General features: G+C 38.1%; 1 protein-coding gene across 2 annotated transcripts in view; it reads left to right on the top strand.

Annotated features, from left to right (window-relative positions):
- Positions 1 to 12,591, top strand: part of ccdc59 (coiled-coil domain containing 59) — a 62,184-nt gene that overhangs the window by 26,489 nt on the left and 23,104 nt on the right. The window lies entirely within an intron of this gene.

Below are 12,591 nucleotides of genomic sequence, written 5' to 3'. Positions count from 1 at the left end.
TGGTTGGACTTTGTAATTTAATACTTCAGTACAGTATTGAAAACTGGACAGTATCCCTCATCAAGGAAGTATGCAAACTTAGGGAATGCATGCAGGTCTGCAATACTCTGCCAGTACTTTCTACCTCTCACGTTTCTTCAGACAAAAGGCCACAACCCCAAGTCCTCTGTTTTCATGGGTTACCTCTGGGGACAGGTGGAGCATTTGTTTTTTTCTAGCACCATCTTTGTACACTGTGCTTTACAAGTAAATGAACAACAAAACAACTTCCTGCCTCAGACTTATAATCTAATTAAGACATGACATAAAAGGGGATGGCAGTGGGGACAGGTTTAAGTTCAGAGTCTTCTTCACTCCCTCTGAGATCAGGGCAATGGCAGTTGGGGTGAAGGGAAAGTCTTTAATCTGCTTCTGGGGCGAGGCATGACAAATTCTCTTGTTTTTGTGGGGTCAGCTCCAGGCAAAAGCAAGAGACAAGTCTGCATGCAAAATTCATGTCATCCAGGAGCCTTCAAAGTGTACCTTTGCAAAAAGGTAATAGATATAAATCAAATGTTGTAATTTGGAAAGACACAAGCAGGAAAATATTGTTCTTTCTATGTACATGTGGGTTTGGATGACAAACTGAAAACAACTGTATTTGCTGCTTTAATGCTAAACATTTAATGACATGACCAGGCCCTTCTCCAGTGACATGATCATGGGTCATTTCTAAGGCCATCGCCAGTAACCCAAAATGTCAGCCACGGCAGAAAAGACGAATCCCTAATTTGTAGGTTATCTACTATCTTTATAGTAGCAGGTAAGGCAGTCAAATGGATTTCCCCAGAAATAATATGTCGTTGTGTGCTATTTCTTCTGTAATGAAGGAGTGCTTTTGGGATAGTTTATTCTCAAATTTACAAAAGCCCTGGAAGACAAAGATTTGCCATCCTAGGTCCCATACTGGGAGAAAGACAGGAGAATAACTAAATTAACAGAATGAATGTATATTCACATATGTGCATATGGGTAATATAAGGTAGGATAGAAATAAAGCTAATACAGTACAAATTCTATCCATATGCTGTGGCTGCACCTATTCTTGTTCTGCCTTCTTGCTCCAGAACCTTTTTCATGTTGTTCATAAATTGTGAAATATTTTCCTAGATTTCTCTCTGACATGGTGATATAGTACATGTGCTCATCATGATACTTCCTTTAGTCATACCCCTGAAAAGAATCCAACAATGCACACAGCAATGATCAAGCAGACAAGGGACAGCATTTACAGCTCTAATGACCTCATCAGAAAGCCCAGGCAAAGCATCCCACTTCACCAGGCTTCTGCAAGGAAAGAGGGAGCAGTGGGGTGAATCTGTCACCCCATGCGCAGTTCCCTCTCCCTGACACTTTATCACATGGAGAAAGTGTTGCCCTCACAGGGAGGATCCGTGATGGCTCCATTGGAGCCAGAACAACACGGAAAGCCTCCGGTGTGGGCTGAAAGCACCCAGTGATGCTTTCACGTCGGTTGGGAGCGGGGCCTCCTTTGGAAGTCACACAATGTTGTGTGATGGGCATACAGACGGGGTGAAAGTGTCCTAGGACACTGATTTCACTCCATCTGTTGAGGTCATTTATTTATTTATTTATATATTTGCTACATTTATATGCCGCCCTTCTCACCCCGAAGGGGACTCAGAGCGGCTTACAAATTAAATGTACATACAATATTATATTAGCATAGTACAATACTGGTAATAAAATTACTATCTTGTACTGTATCAATATATTGTAATATTATTAGTATTATTATTATTATTATTAGTAGTAGTAGTAGAAGTCATAAGATAATGGAGGAAAAAAAAGGAGGGTAGACAGAGGCAGGGGTCCAGATGTTTTTGGCCTTCAACTCCCAGAAATCCTAACAGCTGGTAAACTGGCTGGGATTTCTGGGAATTGTAGGCCAAAAACATCCGGGGACCCAGGTGGAGAACCACTGCATTAAAGCCTGCAGCGAATTCACTGGCCCACTGACAACAGTGGCACTGATTCCTTTGACTGATCCGGCAAAATTCTTCATATATTTTTGTATGGAGGTAAGGATTTCAAGATACAGAATACTTTTTTTTCCTTTTTGCTGGATGGCTAGGATATTATCTGTCACATTTTGCAACTCTAAAGGAACAGAATTACATGTTGTGATATATCTGTTATAGCAGAAAGAACTTCTGTTAAAGGGTAGGGGAAATTAAAAGATCAAATTGCCTATTTGATCATGGTTAAAGGAGATACTCCCAGGCTGTCCTCAGAAATCTTCATTAACAAGTGAAGTTAAGCTTTATGGACTAATTTTCAATGTTTTTTCCCCCTCTCCACAAAACTTGTTTTTACTTTATGGCCACAGTAAAATAATAATATCTTTGCATCTGTTAGCATCCAATGGGACAAGTGCCTGCTGTTTTCTAATTGATGAATCTCAACATCAGCAGGTATTCCTGGAGTGAATGTTTGAATTATCTCTGGGTATGTGTTAAATTCTTGAAGAAATCATTCTCATCCAAATGGGATTTGTCAGACAATGGCAACAATTTCAAAGGTAGATTATCGTTTCTTCTTTCATTGTTAAAATTGAGTCAATTCCTTAACAAGCAAGATTGTAATAGAGCACTTGTTTCCCACACCCATCTCAAGTAAATACAAATCTATTTCATGGATGAATTTACTTCACAGCAGTCCCTAAAAATCTTTCTTCATTCTGCTGGAATGTTTTTAATTTCCTAATTTATGACACACTAAAAATCCTGTTTACTTTGTACTGGGGGAACAATTTCATCTGTTCAGACACTTAACACCATTAATTAAGCAATAATGCATATAGCCATGAACATTAGAATCAGATAAACACATCTTCCTGCTTTAATTATCTGACAGGAAGAGTATTTTGCAGGCAAAATATAAAACTACTTGTCAATTGGCTTCATTGTTGTTACCAATTAGGCCTAGTGATAGCATTAAACATAGACATCACATATAGCACCCAAAATCAAACAAAACAGTGAGAACACTTAGGGTATGCTGTGATTGGAAAGATACCCACTTGAATCAAAGGGATTTATTTAAAAATTATTTGTTACTAACAGAGACTCATGATGTACTACATTTCTGTGCTGGTGGGATTGCATGCTCCTGTGAGACAAGAGATCATGCTAACAGTTGTCTCCCAAATAAGTTTTTGCTGAGAAGCCACACTAAACACCTACCGAGTAATAGGAGTTGTAGGGAGCGTGACATTGGCAGAGGATCTCTCAGAGACAACAGCACTGACACCATAGCTAGAATGGGTTAGTACTTCGTAAAAGGAGACAGAGTCACAACTTTTTGAATATCTTTTATTAAGAAAATCCTATGATGGGAGAATCCAAAATGATATACAAGAAAGAGATTCAGGTCAGAATACACTCAGTGAATTACCATGGAATCTCAGAGTAGAAGCATAAACAGTACTGTAGAGTCAAGCTGAAATTGACGTTCACCTATTGACTTGCTCACAGCTGACAAGAAAGTACAAAGCTGCACAAGCATATTATTTTAACTGTGAACTTTTAATAGTATTGATATTTAGTTCTGTTTAATGTTTGTATATTTGTATATCTTAAATTGTATTGAAATAATTTTAATGTAAGCTGCTTTGAGTCTCCTTTGTGGACAGAAAAAGCAGCGTATAAAGGAAGAGGAGGAGAGCAGTAGCAGCAGCTGCAACAACAACAACAACAACAGTCTGTGAGAAACATCTATCAGGGAAAGTTAAACACACAAAAACAAGAAATGGAATGAATACACTGTAATGAGGAAAACAACTTTAACGATCAGAACTGGGATATTTTGAGTCGGAAATGAAAATTTAAGAAGAAATGTCATTCAGGAGTAAGTGAAGTAATCAATTTAACTGTATTCTGCATCTTACATGGTTTGCAAAATCATGAAATCCATGGGGTCACTATACGTTGACATGACATGTGACTTCAAGGCATATAAACACTCATACATACAGGAAGGATGTCTCCACTCAGTGTGGTGGTGGGGAAATATCCATATTTCACACCTTTGCTCATTCTCTGTTGTTTAGTGACAATGCGATGAGTATTAGGAAGAGAATGTGTTTTGTACCACAGGTCAGGCGAATCTATATTTTTCTTAAAACAAGAGAAAACAACTATATGTTTCCTTACAAGAAAACTGATTATTTTCTTTTAAAGCAACAGTAATTGCTAGTAATACCTAGTTATGCAGGAACTGAGATATTAAATGTACTCACAACTTGCAGGCGTATGGCATGGGCCCTGGATCTGGCATGCTTATCCCCGCCCCCCAAACTTAAAAAAATAACTGATCTCTGTAAATTCAACTCCTCTCTGAATGTATGTATATGTTTGAAAAATTGTGGAAGTCAACCGAAAATAAATATTTGATCCTATTAAAAATATGACATGCAACATTGTGCTAGTTCTATAGTCAGAAACCAGAATATGAGGCTAAAATAAAAGGAGCAGAGAGCAACGAGAAAAACAGAACAGCTTTAAGAAATGAAAGCAGTCAGCACACATCTCAGTCTTTGTGTAGCTGGTGGGTGGTTTGTTGTGCAAAAGGTTAACAGGTTTTTCCAACCTAAGCTTTCACAGAACCATTAATGACAACAGCAGTTTTGCCATTGACTTCAAAAGAGTGTGCACTGAATTTCAACAGCCTCCCTAGAACTACACAGAAATTTGATAAGATTGTAGCATTTTTGCTGATGGTGGAGGATCGTCACCACATACCATGAACTGACCTTGAAAAGTGAAGTAGGTTTAGGCAGTGGATTCCAGAAAAAGATACCATAGGTATCTCACAAAACTACAGATTTCAGAATTCTATAGCATTGAGCCATAGTAGTTAATGTGGTACAACCTATGATAATTCTGCAGTGGGGATACGAATGTTTTCGAATTGCTAGGTTGGTAGAAGCTGGGGCTAACAGCAGGAGCTCATCCTACTCCCCGGATTCAAACCACTGACCTTTTGGTCAGCAAGTTCAGCAGTGCAGTGGTTTAACCCACTGTGCCACCGGGAGCTCCTAGTAATACATTACTAATGACTAAAATTATTTGGTATTTGTGAATAACAAATAATGGCTATGGTTTTCTTTTTTAAAAAAATCACTAATGCCAATACAAGTTTATAAATTTCACATTTTGGTAGAGAAGAGATTATTTCCCAGCTGGCTTTCTTTCATTTCCTAGCACAACTGGTTTAGTTATAGGCATGATTTCCACTGCCCACCTTGTGTTTTAATGTATATTTTAAATAAAAATATATAGGGTAGGGGAGTAAGTTTTAGTTAAGTAGCCACACTGAAAATGAATCCCTTTTCATCTCTCAGGAAAAGTTTATACACTTTTTTGACATTCATTCTTTGTATTAAATTGTGTTGAAAAATTGACATCCAAATAACTTTATGAGCATGCAGTGGGTACACTGGACAGTATTTATTTCCCATTATGTATTTGACATATTTCACTTCGCAGCCATTAACAATGACATCTTAAAAACTGAACGGTGCATTGCGGAAGTGGTTACATGACACTAATTGGGCATGCCTAGAAACCAATTCTGGCTTCTCCTATCCTGTGAGCTCAGAAATCTGCTCTTATTGCATTTGGAATTCTCAAATGCACCCACTGAATCTGACCTACTCACTGCTCGATGATTAAACAGTATCTCTGGTATTAGCATTTGAATTCTATCTAAAATGTGGCACACCCTCTGTTTTGCATTGGCTGAAGGAAGGCTGTAAGCATCAATTGGGCATAGGGCAAATTGTGCCACTGGAGAATCCCCCTCTAATCCTTCAATAGACGCTGAACTATAAAAGGAAATCTGATTCAATTGACTTCTTGATATCTCCAGAAGCTAGAGCTGTTGGGGAAATTTTAGATCCTAATCTCAGAAGTATGTTTCTTGTCATTAATTTGTTGTTTCTGGAATCCCTTAAGAAAGACTGTTGTATGAAGTAGAATTCTGAAAGCTCATGAACAACTGCATGAATTATTATCCTGAGCCTCACAGGGACACACAAGCAAAGCAAAGAGGAAACTTGAAACAGATCTGTTTGAATATGGAATAAAAGGCATGTAAAAATGAGATGCCATGCATTTTTCTTTCTCTCTTTTCACAGTGCAAATGATACTGTATCTCTTCGCATAGTTCTGTTGATCTGAAGTCATGTAAAACACTTAGGAGCCCCAGTGGCGCAATGGGTTAAACCCTTGTTCTGGCAGTACTGCTGACTTGAAGGTTGAGTTGCTGACCTGAAGGTTGCTGGTTCGAATCCAACCTGGGGAGCTCTTTCTGTCAGCTCCAGTTCCATGAGGGGACATGAGAGAAGCCTCCCACAAGGATGGTAAAGACATCAAAACATCTGGACAACATCCTTGCAGACAGCCAATTTTCTCACACCAGAAGCAGCTTGCAGTTTCTCAAGTTGCTCCTGACATGAAAAAAAAATGTCAAACACTGTGTTACATTTTACTTATGGGTGCATCTACTTGTAGAATTAATGCAGCTGAACAACACTTTAACTGCCATGACAACAGTATTTGGTGGGGCACTAGCAACCTTTGGCAGAGTTGATGAAAAACCTTGTAAAACTACAACTTCTAGGATCCCATAACATTGAGCTATAGCGGTTAAAGTGTCAAACTGCACTAGTTCTATAGTGTAGATGCAGCTGGTGGCACAGTGCGTTAAAGTGCTGAGCTGCTGAACTTGTGGACCAAAAGGTCCCAGGTTCAAATCCCAGGAGCGGAATGAGCGCCTGCTATTAGCCCCAGCTCCTGCCAACCTAGCAGTTCGAAAACATGCAAATATGAGTAGATCAATAGGTACCGCTCTGGCAGGAAGGTAATGGCACTGTCATGCCGGCCACATGACCTAGAGATGTCTATGGACAACGCCGGCTCTTCAGCTTAGAAATGGATATGAGCACCAACCCCCAGAGCCGGTCACGACTGGACTTAACGTCAGGGGAAACCTTTACCTTTTATACCCACATTCTGGTTTGGCTGCTGTTCATTGCCTGGATATGCTTTGCATGAAAAGAGGTACAAAGTTATTTTAGAACTAACAATAAACCAACAAGATGTTTTCAGAAAAAGAGGGAGAGAGACTCTCACTCTGTGACATATCTGTCTCTTAGAATGACTGGATATCTGTATTTAATGTGCTCCCTTAATAAGATCTAATTTTGGAGATTTGTATTTTCCATCTAGGATAAATATTAAGATTAGATGTATTATTAAATTAGCAGCACTGTAGATTAGCATTCCCCTCTTTATTAAAACACTCATTAGAACTATTAAAGAATTAAATGTTATTGTTAGTAGCACCTCAATGCACGTAATAAAAATGGATGCACATCACACACATCTCGAGCACAGCATCATAAAATAGTAGAAACGCAGTATATCTAACTGGAGAAATATTACTGTAGTGGTTTTAGAAAAGATAATACAGATAACCAAAATATCTAAGCCTGCCACTACCTCTCTAGTATCATGACAAATTAAATGAGAAAATTATTCATTTCAAAGTTTTAAACTTCTAATCTGTTGTTCATCAAAGTTCCTAAGGATAATTATATGGGCTTCCAATTATATTCTCAATATGCTCCCCCCCCCCCCCCCCGCTTCTCGGTTTAGAAATAAACCAAAATTGTATATGTTGAATCATTTCTGCTCTCTCAAAATTTACTGACTTGTTTGAGTAAACTTGAGGTGAAAGTCCCCATTAAAACGTACCTCTAATCTTTCACAAATAGGATGGCAGAGTCTTGTCTGTATAACATATGCACATATCCAGCACATTGTTTACTACACAGTGGAATAATTGTCCCCCATTGTGTCCCAAAGGAATGTCTTTCTGGCTACTTTCTTCCACATATAATTGCACTGTTGGAGAAACATAATATTCTAGTTTGATCCTTGACATCTCCAATTATAAAGGATCTCAAACATCAGAAGTGAGAAAAAACTCAAATTTAGAAAAGATATTTACTGTAGACTTTGTAGATCTGTTGACAACCAAAACAGGCAAACATACTGACATTAATAGGCTTAATTTCATAGCTTCATATTTATTATCTCAACCCAAATCCATCTATCTGCAGTTCAGTATCTAAACTGAAAGGTTTTGAACCCAACTAGTGACAAGGCAAGTACTACAACAGATACCATATCAATAACAACAATAGTTACAGTGAAAAAATATATAACAAACCATCCATATTCAGGTGGAATTCACATATATCTATTAGTAGACATTCTCTGAAACAGTGCAATGCTTATAATTCTGCATATTATCCTCTCTTCCCTTCTATAGAATGCATTTGTTATGAAGATCTGATGAGTGTAGAATTCAACCATCCTGCCAACAGCAGCATTTAAATGTTTCCTGTAAACTGCTTATTTCCACAAAATATTCTTGAAAGGTTTATACATGCAAGTTCCTTCACATCTGCATTAGTGACAGCAGTGTAGAATAGACAATTTAAATATAATGCACTCCATAAACGTGTGACAAAAATGTGGAAGTTTCTGTAGATTTTTAAAAGATGGATAGAAAAAAGAATGATAAATAAAAACCCAGTGGGTTGCTGTGAGTTTTCCAGGCTATATGACCATGTTCCAGAAGCATTCTCTCCTGACGTTTCACCCACATCTATGGCAGGCATCCTCAGAGGTTGTGAGAAAAGATATTTCAACTCAACATTTGCAACAAAGTCCTTCCTTGTGGCATATGTGATGGGCAGGTTCAGTGGGTAGGTGTATTACAATGTATTGATTCTATATTTTTTAAAAAGCGGGACAAGGCTCTTGAACTTGATAATAGGGATTTAAGTAGGCATAGTTTGACGTGTAGGCTTTACCTGCTGAAAACTATTTATTCAGGATAACAGGTTTTCTCCTTCATGTATTAACTGTAGCCTCTACAGACCTGAATGTTTATTTCTCGTTGACGGAATAGGGAGGGTATTATGCATTCTGGTGCACTCCAGAACATTGAACTGAGATTTATGTTCATCACACATGCTGCTGCTTCTATGTTGGGAATAGAGGGAAGGTTTTCTGGATTCTCTTTCTAGAGTCAACTTGTATAACAGGTGGTCAGCTATGCTATTTTGGCTGCCAGGCATTTGATCATTCCTCTGTTCTGATGATCCCAAACAAATAGAAGAAACTGGGGGCCTAGATCTGATGGGATGGGGCTGTATGGATCAGTCTGTATGTATCAGACATATTCTAAATTGTGCAGATTTGTTTTGTTTTCCATTTATTCTGCCGTACCCAGATGGCTGCTTTAAATTTATGTGCTTGGTTTTGCCTTTTAATCAGTAATTTGTGTCTTCTTGTGCTATTTATAATATATGCTAATAAGCTTTTTTGCAGCATAATATCTTCACCCTGCTTTCATACTAGTACTAATAGCCATGAGCAGATGATTAACTGGAGGGGGCAGAATGTATCTGAATTACATTTTAATTAATTAGGTCTTTCTTTACATGAGAGTGACTGAAGTCTCACCTGTTGCAGCCTCTATGGAATTGACTGTTTCCTTCACTTTTAGCACTTATTTCTATAACTGCAGACTTTGACAAATACGGATCATTATGAAGGATGAAAATATGAATTATTTATTTCTTTTGAAGGATAATCAATACCTATTTAGCCCATTATCACTACAACTAACGATGTAATCAAATGAAAACACAAACTGTTTTCTATCACTTAGAGTAGAATTGGGAAAGCTGGTTTTGGGGTAGAGCTCCCAGAACTTTGATTTTAAAAAGCCTTTTCAAGCTTTGTTTTTTATATATCTAGAAAGGAAACCAATGTGAGCCGCTATGGCCTGAAGTATATGTCCTCTGGGATCTCCATGTTTTTAAAGCTAGCAATCCAGTTTTTTCAGCTTCAGCCAGCAGTGGCATTGAGGGTTCTTTTTATCTTTACAATCTCATGCTAGCTCGTCATTGCCATGATAGTGCTGCCTAGTCCTATCAGTCAGCTTGCTCAGTGACTTAAGTGGGCACAATGTGTCATACAGCTAAAATTGTCAGCCACAAGGGAAAGAAAAGCCCCAGCTAGTTGGCATGATTTCTAAGGACATAATAACCTTCTAGTCTCACTTCAGATAATCAAAACAACAACAACAACAACAACAACCTATTTTTGGAGAAAGGTAAGCAGACAATCACTGAGTTAAAAATAAAGTACATGGTTATGAAAGACTTTATGCTAGAAGCCAGCCCAATGGGATAATGATATATGGATAGGTTGTTCCTGAAATCCTACAGCATTATATTACCAGTGGCCACATGTCATCAAAAAATAAAATAAAACCAGCATAAAAAAAACCAGAGAGCCATAAAAACCCAATATGAAACCAGCATAAAAATAATCATAAAACTGTCATCCATCTTAAAATGAGGGAAATTATTCATACACTAAGAACACCCATTACAAACCTAATAAGCACACATACAGAAATGACTAAACACTAAACTTTTCTGAAATAATTTCAGATCTGAAATTCAGTCCTCACTTGACTGTCATTGTTTCTGTTCTGGCATGCTGTTTGTCCAGTAGCAGCTTGTAACTCCAATATTAAGGAAGTGGTGAATATGCAACAAGTTGTTGCCCAAGCTTTAAAGGAGATATCCAAGGTGCTGAACACTGCCTCTCAAATAGCTTTAGCACCCTGGACAACTTCTTTACACTTCAACCTTAATTCTGAATCTGATTCACTGTCTCATTGAAATCAGACCACAGCCACCAATATGTTAGTCAGCATGAGGTGAAGAAGAGAAAGAACAAGCTTACCTCTTCTGCTATGTTTAGTTCTATTACTACATAGATGATAGAAAGGAAGCAAAGAGAGGGTTGTAAGTTCGGAGCACAGAGTTTTGGGGCAATAAATTCTTTATTTCTGTGTACCTCTGAGATTGCATCACACCCAAGCCTCGTCAAAGTCCTGCAGCCATCTAATTTAGTTACACCTTATAATTTTAATTTTCTGGAAACAGAAATATACCTGAAATCTTTTGCTTTGAAGTGGAGGTCAGAGACCTGAAGCTATTTAAATAAGAACTTAACTATTACTGTGACTCATCTTGCAAACTGAAAAATATCTGTGAGGAGATGGTGTACATTTTTTTGTGGTATGGCAACCAATTGATTTTCTGTGGCTTTGTAGGTGGATGTTGTGTGTGTGCAGGGCCATAGCCAGAAAAAAAAATTGTTTTTTTTTAATTTCAGGGGGGGGGGGGTTGAACCCCTAAACCCACCCCCACCCTTGGCTACAGACCTGTCAATATCTGCTTGAAATAGTGCCAGGAGGGACTCTTAATTTTTTGTGTCTCATAGACTTAGCAGTTAAACCAGTTAAAATTCATGAGTAAACCAGGTATTTTTTTTAACCTGATAATTTTCAGGTTGAACCCCTAACACCCCCCCCCCCCCCGGGCTACAGCCCTGTGTGTGCGCCTTGGAATTCTCAGAATGTTTTTCTATTGCCTTCCTCTGAAATACAGCCTATAGTAGCTGGTATTCTTGGCAGTCCCCATCTAAGTATTATCCAGGCTTGACACTGCTCAACATCTAAGATCAGATAGGTTCTGATGTCTCCATAGTATTTAAGCTTGTCAGATGCTGCCCAACATGAATAGACAAAACCAGATGTCAGTAACTTATGAAAACAAATGGAATTTCTTCCAAAAGGTCATGAGATGTTTGACACATTGTCACACTATTGCTCTAATCAATGTTGTCTTCTACAGAAAAAGAGATAAATAAGGCACTATCTTTCAAATGTTGCTGCTAAGTGGAGTAGTGGAATAAGATGTTTTAAATGTACTAGTTGAACGAATGGCATTCACTTTCTCCCTCTCCCCCATCCTTGTAATTTATTCAGGAATGTTTGAGTACATTTATATCACACCAACTTCCTCGTATACATTTACACTCATGATTAATTCAAGCTTTGGATAGAGTTCTGAGATATTTTCCAGGCAACCATGCCAAGGGAGTTACACAAAACAGGTGTTTGTTTTTCTCTATGTTTCCTTCCCTCTACATACATAAACACTAGGTTTTCTCTATCATAATCTGAGTGTGGAGATGCTAATTATTGTAATTTTCTGGGCAAAGTAGGTACGCCTAGACTAGCTTGATAAGCATTTCATAACACCGTTTTTGCTGGGTTAATTAATCTGCTTTTACATAACACAGTTTAATTAACTTCCACTAAACTCATAAGAGGCTTATACTGCAATCCTATATACCAGGAACATGTGGCCCTTCAGATGTTGTCAGACTGCACCTCCTATCATGCCTCACAATTAGCTACATTGGCAAGAGCTGAAGCAAGTTGCAATCTAACAATATATTCTCCAGCCTTGCTACATCCCCTCTGTTCTGTTTCTCCTTAGGACTCTCTTTTTAAGAGCAACAGAGCCTCGTCATCATAGTTACATCTGGTGATGCAGGAATTGGCCTGCAATAATAATAATGAACA

Source organism: Anolis carolinensis, chromosome 5 (assembly GCF_035594765.1).
Source record: "Anolis carolinensis isolate JA03-04 chromosome 5, rAnoCar3.1.pri, whole genome shotgun sequence".
Taxonomy (NCBI): domain Eukaryota; kingdom Metazoa; phylum Chordata; class Lepidosauria; order Squamata; family Dactyloidae; genus Anolis; species Anolis carolinensis.
This window is presented reverse-complemented; position numbering and strand designations above follow the sequence as displayed.